The following is a 12,737-nucleotide window of genomic DNA, read 5'->3' as shown; positions in this document are numbered from 1 at the left end:
CCTAGCATCTAACGACCGGCATTAACCCATGTGGTTCGCATCTAACCATTCGTTATATTGATAAAAACACTCACTCTTACATTAAATACTACCAAACACAACTATTACTAAAGACTGATGGTAACATCATAAGGCACCCTCTCTCACATAGTAGGTACATGATATTCACTTCCCCTTCAAAACATCCTTGTCCTCAAGGATGAGAGTTAAATGAACCATTCCGAAAATCCGAGAGTCACCCATCAGGAGACCAAAAATCCACAGTGCCACTGACAACCCATTGAGGTCCATCAACACATGTATAATAGGCCCAGCTGCCCATTGCCAGTGCCACTGACAACCCATTGAGGTCCATACACACCTGTATAGTAGGCCCAACTGCCCATTGCCTTCTTTGTTGACCTGGGAGTCTCAAAGTTGAAGTTATTCCTTCAAGGTGAACCAGTAGAGTTGAATCTTGAGTGTTCATCTTCCCAAGGTAAACCTCCCTTTATTTTTATAACTCCATGTTGAGTAGGCGTCAAAGGAAGAACCACTTGCAGCAACTGTCTTGACATGATATACGAAGAAATGATGTAGCTGATCCCTAAGCTCTGTTTTGCTTCGAAAACTTGACAAGGAACAACATGAGTAAAGCCACGGTAAACCTTAGGGTGCTTGAAAACTTCAGTTTGGAGCCTCCGCACATAGTTGAATACAATGAGAACATTAAAGTCGCAACGCCAATGAGATGTATTATTGATGCAGACTCGTAAACAGCTCCAACCTGACTGGGAATGCTGATCAGTACATAATGGAGATTAATACCGCCATTTGCTTCAGGTTTCCATCGCAAGGACACCCCCAACATTAGCACAGTTGGGTCTATAAACACCATGAGACTGTACTGAATGCTGTTTAACCCTAGTAAAAACTCAAACTGGATACAACCCTTTGTTGGTGGATATACCAATGACAAAAGTTGATTGCAGGACAAAAACCCAATCATGGCAGAATTCTCATTTTTATGTTTACCTGCACTACCTCTCAACCATTCAGAAGCATTAAGGGAACCATGTTCACGAATATAATCCTCGCCACTGCTCCATAAAACGTCCATGGAAGAAACAACCCCAAAACTCTTAGAATGAGCGTTCCAGTTTGCATCAAAGTAGGAAATAGAGAATTGAACTTTCATTTTAGCACTTCTCAAACTCCATATATCAGGTGGAACCCGTCTGAATTTCCACCTCATGTATCCATAAAAACATACACCAGCATTAACCACTACAAGCATCTGTTTAATTTTCACCTTCTCTATAAGAAATTCTTCCCAGCCAGAACTATATTCATTACTACCACAAACTGTAGAGCCAAGTTTTTCTGGTATCCCGGTGAAAAACAAGGTAAAAACAACGCCACTTGCTATACTGCACAAACTGAGATTAAGAAAGCATAATTTGATCCCCTGCTGCAAAGACTCATGACACAGTTTGCTGGCATTAAGAGAAAGAAACACAGACTTACAGGTGAGTCTCTTTGAGCTATGTGATATACCATTATACTGCTTCACAATAACACAGATCGTCAAAGATATTTGTGAACTCCCTCCAACTGTCACTTGAAGTATCAGCCTGGACCATATAACTGAACCCTGCAACCTCTTACGCAATAACTTGTAAGTAGCACCAGTCCAAACCTCCTTCACCGACATATTTGTAATTGATCTTTGACGCAACAGCTTCAATGGGTACTCAAGTTTGAAAACAAGTGCAATAAAAAAAATTCCACTGTAATTTTCCAATATAACGGACCAATTAAACCATTTTCCGCGATCAAACAAGGAACGAGTAGCAGAAAACAAACATTACGATGATCACTTTCAAGCATACTTATGAGGATTGCCATTTTAACCATATAGCTGTAACATGGAGGAGAATTCTCACATTCATATACCCGCATTTTAATCACCTCAAGCAATTCACATATGAGCAGGAAGAAAAAAATTTCTCCTCCCTTTATACCAAGAACGTGAACATACCCTTTTTGTGCGTTGTCAAACCTCACCACTCTAGCCAATAAATGAAACAAAAGTTTACTGCTCTCTGTAAATTCAGCACCCAAATTCCACTCACCACCAGATTTAGCAACATAGGCAATTCTAATGCTCAACGAATTTAGAAACTGAGGTTCCAACAGATACCCATGACTTGGAAACAGCGCACAAACCAAATCTCTATTGTCCCTTCTCAGTAATGCAGACCCAAGAAGAACAATCACATAAGAAGGAAATGTAACGAAACAATATTCATATATACCAGCAGAACTAGAGAACCTCATAATACTATCTGACCCTTTGCCACGATCAAATACTCCACCTATTTTGAGCTGCCCGAAAGCATCCACCCCAACACCACTCAAACTCCTACTCTCAGACATTTTATCAAACATATTTATATCATATAGAATTGCAGAATCAGTAACACACAAACGCACAATCCCATGGAGAAATCGGAATTCAAATTGGTACCCAAAACTTGAAATCCATCGAGAAATCGATTTCTCATAAGAATTGAATGAAATAAGGATACGTTTACCTCTGTCGAATAACGAACGAGCATCGTCAAGGTGAAGAGAATTGCTAGACTGGCCTTGACTCTGGCCCTTAGACCAAGAGAAATTAGGATGGTTTCTCCAACCAGGGTTGTAGGTTTCTGAGTATGAGTCAAACTTCTGACGGTTCTCAAACCTAGCATTGTTATAGACAGCATGGGCTTGCTCTTCACTAACCTGACCTTCCCAAAATGAATTATCGGGCTCTATTCCACAACTAGAGACTTGAGAGGCTCTATTAGGTTCAACAAGGGACCTATTTTTAGTCTGGCCCATTTCCAAAGCTTCTAACCTTCTAGATAAAGCAGCAAACTTAGCATATGACGCAAAACTCGTATCTACCATATTGGTGCTACTTCTATTGACCAAGAGTCTTTTAGGGGGTTCAACACAAGATTCCCACTGTTGGGATTTTTCAGCGATAGCTCCTAAGAAGGTAAAAGCATCATCAACATTTTTACTAGTGAACTCTCCAGCGCACATAGACTCAACCATGGCTTTGGTGGAATAGTCTAAACCATCATAAATAATCTGTACAAGTTTCATATTATCAAATCCATGGTGAGGACACTGAGATAGGAGATCATTGAATCGCTCTAAAAACCTATAAAGAGACTCTCCCTCTTGTTGCACACTAGCACTAATTTTCTGCCTAACAGCTGCAGTTTTATGCTTAGGGTAGAACTTCATATAGAAGGAAGCGATAAGTTCCTGCCATGTTTCTATGGATTCAGACGGTAAGTTGTTCAGCCAGGTCTTGGCTTTGTCTCTCAAAGAAAAGGGAAACATCTTAAGTTTCAAGACTTCATCGGTAAGGTCCTTTATCCTAATTGTCCCACAGATTTCCTCAAAGTCCCTAATATGAAAATAAGGGTTCTCATCATCTTTTCCTAAGAATATAGGGATCATTTGAAGAATACTAGGTTTTATCTCGAAATTAGCCGTAGTGGCTGGCAATTTAATGCATGAAGCTCGGTTGGTCCTAGTTGGGAACATGTAATCTTTCAAGGTTGCCATCGCTGGCACAACAGAAGTACTAGGGGTACTATCCTCACAAAGAGACAGATTCTCAAAACAGAAGTTTCCAAAAACAGGGCTCTCAAAAGAAGAATCTTCGAGCTCCCTGCTTAAATCAGAAGAACTACTAGGTTTTTCGCTAATCAATCGACCTAGAGTATCTCTTTTCCAAGCCCTAACAAAATCGGGCATACACTAAAAAGAATTCAAAAAGAAATAAAAATCCTAACAGGAAGGTTCTAGCAAACACACAGCAGGCTGACTCGACTTTACCACAGCAAACCTAAAGATTTCTAGCAAACAACAAGCATGATGGCTCCACTTAGATTGTTTCTAGACCAGCTTCTAATCTTTCGAAAGAGAATTCGTTACAATTTAAGCAAACCCGTCTGGAATCAATCCGAGTTAAAGCAAGTTGAATCGAGGCGAGGGAAGCTCAGTGGAGCTTTGATACCCAAAACCTCACCGATCCAATGCGGCGCAGTCACGCATTCAACTCGCAGTAACCGTCAAGAACTTCAAGGTGTGCTTAAAAGAGTAACCAATATTTTTCGAATGATTGTCCTGTTAAGCTCGATACCCTATAGGTCTCTTTCTAGTCCAAATTTTAGGCTTAGGTTCGCTTTAGGTTTCGTTTTCCTAAGACGGGCAAGAAGGGAGCGGTGATGAAATCCGAACCCCTATCTTATATGGTCCAGTCCTTGCCCTTTACTAGGAATTTAAAAACAGTCCATATTCAAGTCCTCAGCATATATTCACCTTAAGGAGTCCAGTAACCCGCTTGCAGGAGATTCGCGGGTGTTTAGAATTTTACCTCCCGTACCAGACGGGCGAAGAACCGCTGAAGTCGACTCGGGCCACGACTCCTATGCCGTGTGCGAACCCGAGGGGCCGAGACGATATCGTAATCGTCGTCCTTCCCTGCAAACAGTTTATATTTAAGGATACCCTTCCGTAGGGTTTAAAAAATAAAAATAAAATGTCCCAAAATTAATGTCCAAAGTCCATAAAAAAAAATACAAAAGAAAAGAAAGTCTAATAAAAAAATTACAAAAAAAATGTCTCTCTTTTTTTTTCTCTCTTTTTATCAAAATAAATAAATAAAATTCTTCTTCTTTCGCTCCTTTAGCTTTGCTTTTCGCTCCCAAACTTTAAGTAAATCACCACAAGCTTTGGCAAAATTGTCTTTCGCTCCAATCTTCAAAAATCTGCAAGGAAACAAAAAAAACCAAAAACGTAAAGAAGAACAAAAATAATAAAAATAATAAAAATCTTCACAGTTTGATTTATTGTAGAAAATACACAATAACTCCTTCAAGTATTCGCGATTTTCGAAATTCTCCACAAACTTGTTGAAGTGAAAATTTAGGGAAGAACGATTTAATTCACCAATCTTGATTTGATTTATCCTGGTGAAATCCTTGACATCTGTCTTTGCAGTTTCCCTAAATGGGAAATTCACACAATGGAAGCAAACATCCGTTTCTTTAACAACGCCAGTGAAAATTGAGTTAACTCTCTAAGATTCAACCTTATCGATGACTTCAGAATAAGAATCGAGCTGAACATAAGAAGGAATTGATTTTTCTTCTTCCGATGTAGCAACACTGAAGTCTTCAGAATCATAGGGTTGAGCAATAGAAATTGGAATTAGGCTGCCGTTTCTAATTGATTTAGTAAGATCTTCTGCATCTGATGACTTTGAAGTGATTTCTGAAGCTCCTACTGGATCTTCATGAATGCAGTTTTTCTTACCAAAATATTTCTCCATTGTCGCATAAAAAACTTCTTTGGTAAGCATCGTTGATGCTAAATCATCCCTTTGATTCTTTATTTCTACCAATTTTGTATTCAATTCTACCAATTTTGATGTGATTTTCTCGAACCCTGCCATCGAATCCCCCATGGATCGAAACGGCTCTTGATACCAATTGTCATGTACTTGGTTATACATGAAAAGAATGGATCCAGGAATTGATTGAAATCCCTTGAAGAATAGAGAAATCTGATTCAGAGAACCAACCTAAGAGGGAGAAGAGATCTAAACTAAATTCTATTTGGTTAATTCATCGGTTGGATAATCCGTTCAATACAGACACAGAGTATATATAACTCATCTTTCCAACCTAGCATCTAACGACCGACATTAACCCATGTGGTTCGCATCTAACCATTCGTTACATTGATAAAGACACTCATTCTTACACTAAATACTACCAAACACAACTATTACTAAAGATTGATGGTAACATGATAAGGGCACCCTCTCTCACATAGTAGGTACATGACAGATCTCTCCAAAGTCTCAATGCCGATTTGCAAATTATTGCAAAAAGAGGTTATTTTTGACTTCAACAAGGAGTGCAAGGATGCCTTTGATAAATTGAAAGAATTGTTGACAATTGCACCAATTATCAAGTCACCAGATTGGAGTTTGCCATTTGAATTAATGTGTGATGCAAGTGACTATGCAGTTGGAGACGTTTTGGGTCAAAGAGTAGACAAGCTGTCTCATGTGATTTCCTATGCATCTAGGACCCTGCACGATGCACAAATCAACTATTCTACCACCGAGAAAGAATTTATGTCTATAGTGTTTGCACTAGAAAAATTTAGATCATATTTGGTGGGTACAAAAGTGATTGTATATTCTGATCATGCAGCACTTAGGTACCTATTAAAGAAGAAAGAAGCTAAGCCAAAACTAATATGGTGGATACTTCTATTGCATGAATTTGATTATGAAATAAAGGATAAAAGAGGTGTTGAAAATACTGTTGTTGATCATCTTAGTAGACTTGTTATTTCCGAAGAAGAACTTCCTTTACAAGATTGTTTTCCAGACGAACAACTTTTCTCAATTAAAGATTCAACACCTTTGTATGCGGATATAGTGAATTACTTGGTTACAAGAGAAGTACCTAGTACTTTGTCTAATTTTCAAAATCTTAAGCTTAAGAAAATAGCCAAGCAATATGTGTGGGATGAGCCTTAAATGTGGAAATACGGTTCCGTTCAAATCATCCGCAGGTGTGTACCTAATTCTGAATTTCAATCTATTCTTAATTTTTGTCATACTTATGCATGTGGTGGTTACTTTGGTTCTAAACGTACCGCTTTCAAAGTACTTGAAAGTGGATTTTATTGGCCTACCCTATTTGAGGATGCATATATTTTTTTCAAATCTTGTGATAGATGTCAAAGAACGGAAAATCTAGGTGCTCGAAATCAAATGCCACTCACACCAACTCTTGTTGTAGATATATTTGATGTGTGGTGAATTGATTTTATGGGTGTTTTTATCAATTCTAATGGAAAATTTTATATGCTTCTTGCTGTGGATTATGTTTCTAAATGGGTGGAAGTTAAATCCACCCCTACTAATGATTCTCAAGTTGTTTGTGAGTTTGTGGAGGAATATATATTTTTCTATACAAGGTACACCAAGAGTGGAGGCTCACATTTTCAGAAATCCTTCCATGCTCTACTCAAGAAGTACAACATAACACACAAGGTTGGTACGCCATACCACCCACAAACTAGAGGGAAAGCCAAAATCTCGAACTGAGAGATTAAATCCATTCTTGAGAAAACCGTAAACACTACATGGAAAGATTGGAGTTATAGGATTAACGATGCACTCTGGGCGTATAGAACCGCGTACAAAACACCGATTGGTATGTCTTCATATCGATTGGTCTATGGCAAAGCTTGTCACCTTCCGGTTGAACTTGAACACAAGGCATATTGGGCGATAAATATGTGCAACATGGATTATGACAATGCGGGGAAACAAAGGAAGCTACAACTCAACGAGCTAGAGGAAATACGTAACGATGCTTACGAGAGTTCTCGTATTTACAAAGAGAAGACGAAACTTTTCCATGACAAGATGATTTCTCGGAAGAATTTTGTTGTGAGGAAAAAATTTCTTTTATTTTATTCTCGTCTTAAACTATTTCCTGGTAATCTAAGGTCCAGATGGATTGGACCATATGTTGTTACTAATGTTTATTCTCATGGCACAGTTTAAATTTCTAGTCTTAGAGATGGAACAAATTTAAAGGTGAACGACCATAGATTGAAGCCATATTATGAAAGCATTGCTTATGTGGATATGGATGTGCAAGAATTTCATGATTTATCTCCCTTTGGAGGAGCAATTGACGGAATGCCAAGTGATGAGTGCCAAATAATGTATATATTTATCCCTTTTTGTTGGAAATTTAACTCATCTCTTATGCATTAATTCTACATTTTATCCCATATTCTGTATTTTCATTGTTTTCAAGAATAAATATTTTTCTTACTTAATTTTGCATTTTTTAGGTAGTAAATAAAGATTGGATGAGTTGCGGAGCAAAAAGAGCAGAAAAGTGGTGAAAAGCCGGGAGAAAATACGCAAGGAAGCCGCAAAGAATGGAGCGCACGTCCAAAAAGCTGGAAATGGGCTCAAGAAGAAGAAAGTTGTTCTTAAAGAAGAAGTGGGCTCAAGGTTTTCCAAGCCCAAACTCATTTCCCAAACCCATATTCTATACCCAAAAGCCTAAAACCCAAATCCATACCCGCTTGCGTCTTCAGCCGTCAGATCAGTTCTCAGAAGCATCCGACGGTCGCTCCCTTGCTGTGCATCGAAGTTTGATATTTCCGCCTAACACTACAAAACCTAACCCCATCTGGCGTCGTTGATTTTGTTGTATTATATAATCCAGCGGTCGCTACAAGCTTCACTTCATCTCACCGTCAGATTGATCTTTCATCTCCCTATCCCACGGCTCAGCGTCGCAGATCATCAAACTCGATACGCCCGCCTAACACCCAAGTATCGAACACCCTATACCCTGCCAAACGCACCTTTCTTCTTTCTTCTCCATCTCTTCTTCCTTCAGAACCCGTACCACCACCATGTCCGTCTCCATCACCACTACCTTCCCCCAAATCACTCCACTATCTTCTCCCCAAATCACTCTACCTATACCCATCATCACTATCACGTTTTACATCAACTAATCTCCTCAATTTCTCATCTCTGCTGACTGGAACCCTAGGTGAGAAATTGAAGATATAAGTTGACGTTAGAGCAGCAATTGGAGCAGGAGATGACCCAGGAAGAGAAATAGAAGGATGGGTCGACGTGATGGAGCTGTTATTTCAAGGAATTAGGTGAGTTTCACCAAACCCTATTTCTACTGTTTTGGGGGAAAATTGGGGGAAAACCCTAAATGTGTAATGGGGTATAAATTGGTGTTATGTGGAGTGTGTGAGAGACACTGTGTATCTCTCTGGACTAGCCAGTAGAGAATTTGCCACAAAATTTCTATGAATTTCAATTTCAGTGCTTATCAGTTAACAAGTTGAAAATTGCATATATTTTTAGTTATCTCAAATGTTGCTAGTTGTGTTTGAATTATTACATGTGATGAATGTGATTGCCTTATCCATGTTTAGCATGAGCTAAACAGCATCAGGCCAAGGCTCAGCTGAAGCCTTGTGCACTGTCAAGTGATTAGAAGCTAGGATAGTTACTTCCTTGTATGTTTTGATTGAGCAAATGGGAGATACCAATGCTCATAGAGCCCGTGATTGGCTGTACTGTCAAAAGACAGCCAATGCTAGGGGCAAACTAGTGAGCAATTTAGTATTCTTCTATTTCTAGATGTATGCATAAGATCAAACACAACCTAGAAACATGTCATTTGATTAGGACACAAGGTGGATCCTAAGCCTTGGCTTAACCACCAAACCCTTTGCAGTCACTTCTATTCAGTTCTATTTTGTTTCCTGATCAGTTATTTTCTTGCCTTTTTTTCCTTGCACTTTGAAGCCTACTGTGCACTGAAATCAGTGCACAATCCTCACCTTGCCCTTGGCTTCCAAGCCTTGGTTCTTTGCTGCTTTACCTTGCTGTTTTCTTAGTTTTTTCCTTTGCTTTACCTTGCATCCTTGGTTCATGCCATTTACCTGCCCTTAGCTCACTACACACTTTAGCTAGGAAGACTTCTTGTATGCTCCTCTCCCTGTGGACAAACCCCTACTCATCATTTTATTACAAATCTTGGCCTTGTATACTTGCAAGTGTTTTGTGTGCTTCTCATTCTCACACCAAGTTTTTGGCGCCGCTGCCGGGGAGCTGGCTGCCATATTTTTGAAGTTTTCATAGCTGTTGTGGCCTTGTTGTGCTTGCCTAGTTGTGTGTGCTCATTGCTATCTTGTTCACTTGCTAACTGCTGCTGGAGCTGTGCATTATTAGCTGCTGCTGCAAGGCCTGCTGCAAAGCCTGCTGCTGCTGTTGCTTCTGCCAAGCTACTGCTGCTGTTGCTGTTGCTGTTGTTGCTGCCAAGCCAAAGTCTGCTGCTGCTGTTGCTTCTGCCAAGCTGCTGCCAAGCCAACTGGGCTTGTGCAACCTCTGCTGCTGGGCTCTGATCCAACCTTTGTTGCTGGGCTTTAACCAACTGAGCTGGGCTCAGTAAACTCAATTTCTCTGGGCTTGCAACTTCTTCTGCTGGGCTTGCAACTTCTGCTCTTGGGCTTCGCTGCTGCTGCTGGGCTTGGACGTGAGCTGCTTAGGACGATCCTAAAGCCCAACTGGGTTGTGCAACTAAAAGGGGACTAAAAGCCTATTTTTGGGCTTCCCTCCAAAAAACAAGTAAGCCTAACCCATGAGTTAACCCACTTGGGCCTCATTTAAATTCAAATTTGGGCTTGTAATAATTAATTTAATTATTTATTTGGGATTGTAATAATTTTTATTTTCTTTTTCTTTATTTTTTTATATTTGGGATTGTAATAATTTTTTTTGTTTTTCTTTATTTTTCTTTTTTTTTTCTTTTATGGGCTTGTCTTAATTATTATTATTATTGTTTTTATTTTCTTTTATGAGTTGTGCTAATTTATGCTAGGTTTAGTTCAAAATTTTTTTTTCAAAAACCCAAAATTTTTTAAACCAAAAACAAAACCCCTTCTTTAAACCAAAACCCATTCAAAACCAAATCTTCAAAATCCTTATGGACCCTGTTTTCTTCCTTATCTGTAGGCTTGTTATTTCATGAGTGGGATATGATTGTAACCTTTAGAGACCAATCAAATAGACTTAGAGTAATAAATAACCCAGACAAACAAGTTCTGAGGACACACCGACCAACCAGAAACAATGGGAGAACCCCGTACCCTCAAGGATTATATGTACCCAACTAGAGCCAGTCAACCTTCTTGTATTGTGCTACCCGAGGCTAATGGCCATTATGAGCTGAAATCAAGCACAATACAGATGCTTCCTATTTTTAGAGGTGTTGAGAATGAAAACCCGTACCACCACGTGAGAGAATTCGAGGAAATTTGTGGAACTCTGCGTTTCACTCAAATCCGACGAAACCCTGAAGTTAAGGCTTTTTCCTTTCTCCCTGAAAGATAAGGCAAAGGCCTGGCTCTATGCTTTACAGCCTCAATCCATCATGACATGGGATGACCTCATAAAGGAGTTTTTCAAAAAGTTTTTCCCGAACCACAAGACTGCGACAATTCGTCAAAGTCTGAATAGCTTTGTGCAATTAGAAGGTGAGACCTTAGCTAGATACCTGGAGAGATTCAATGAATTATTGCTCCAATGTCCCCATCATGGTTTTGAAAAATGGAGACTTGTGCAAATTTTGTATGAAGGTCTAGATGTGTCCACCCGAACAACGGTTGAGTCGATGTGTAATGGTCTATTCGTAGATAAAACTGCTGACGCGTCTTGGGACTTCTTGATTGAAGTAGCTGAAAAGACGCAACAGTGGGAATCCATCCGTGAAACCAGAAAGACTACATCCGAAGCAAAGGCTTTTAGGATTGAAGCGGATTTTGAGGGTAGAGCAAACATGGCATCAATAGTTAGGAGATTAGAAGAGTTAGAACTACATAAAAATTCAAAACCTTCCACCACTACTCTCCGAGAACATGTCGCTTCGTCTGTTTGTGCTGCTTGTAACGACCCCAACCATCAATTCCAAAATTGTCCAGATTTGCTTGCAGTCCAGGAGTCTAGGCTTGAACAGGCACATGCCATGTTTCAAAAACCAGAGCATAACCCTTATTCACAGACCTACAATCCAGGATGGAGAAACCACCCTAACTTTTCATGGTCAAAAGGACCCACTCAAGGAGGACCATCTCAACCCAATCAGAGCTATCAAAACAATCAGGGATATCAGAACAATCAAGGTTATCAACACCCGAGAAACCCTCAACAACAATCAAACTCTCAACAACAATCATATCCTCAACACAATACCGACAAGAGATTATCCACCTAGAGGAAATGTTCCAGAGTTTGATGCAAAGTCAGAAAAATCTAGATCAAAAGATGGATCAAATATGTGAGAGAGAAAAGGGTAAACTTCCGAGCCAACCCCAACAAAATCCAAAGAGGATATTTCAAACAGGCACAACATCCTGCACTGAAACCTCACCTGATCAAATCCATGCCATTACCACCCTCCGAAGTGGTAAAGTCATCGAGAACAACGTGGGCGAACCTAATGTCTGATACAAATTCCACGTGTCTCCACAACCCCAGAAAACCAAAGAATCTGAGCAAGTTGGAAAATCTGACAATTCTACTGCTGTGAATGTCCCTTTGCCAACTCATCTTCCTGTTGCCCATTTCCTCAAAGATTGATCTATCAACAGAAAAGTACCCATTACAATGAGATGTTAGATCTGTTCAAGAGAGTCAACATCAACATTCCTTTTCTTGAAGCAATCAAGCAAATCCCTGCTTATGCCAAATTCCTCAAAGACTTGTGTACTCAAAAGCGCAAGCTCAATGTGCAAAAACGTGCTTTCTTAGCTGAGCAGGTGAGTTCCATCATTCTGAACAAAACTCCACCCAAGTTTAGGGATCCAGGATGTCCAACAATTTCTTGCACTATAGGAGAACACACGGTCAATAAAGCGTTATTAGACCTAGGTGCAAGTGTTAACCTACTGCCATATTCTGTTTATGAGCAGTTAGGTCTTGGGGAGTTGAAACCAACATCTATCACTCTACAACTGGCAGACCGATCTGTCAAGATTCCTCGTGGAGTGGTCGAAGATGTTTTGATCAAGGTTGACAAATTCTATTTTCCCGTAGACTTCATTGTCTTAGA

Source organism: Papaver somniferum, chromosome 11 (assembly GCF_003573695.1).
Source record: "Papaver somniferum cultivar HN1 chromosome 11, ASM357369v1, whole genome shotgun sequence".
Lineage (NCBI taxonomy): Eukaryota > Viridiplantae > Streptophyta > Magnoliopsida > Ranunculales > Papaveraceae > Papaver > Papaver somniferum.
The sequence above is the reverse complement of the archived record's forward strand: the minus strand, read 5'-3'. Positions refer to the sequence as shown.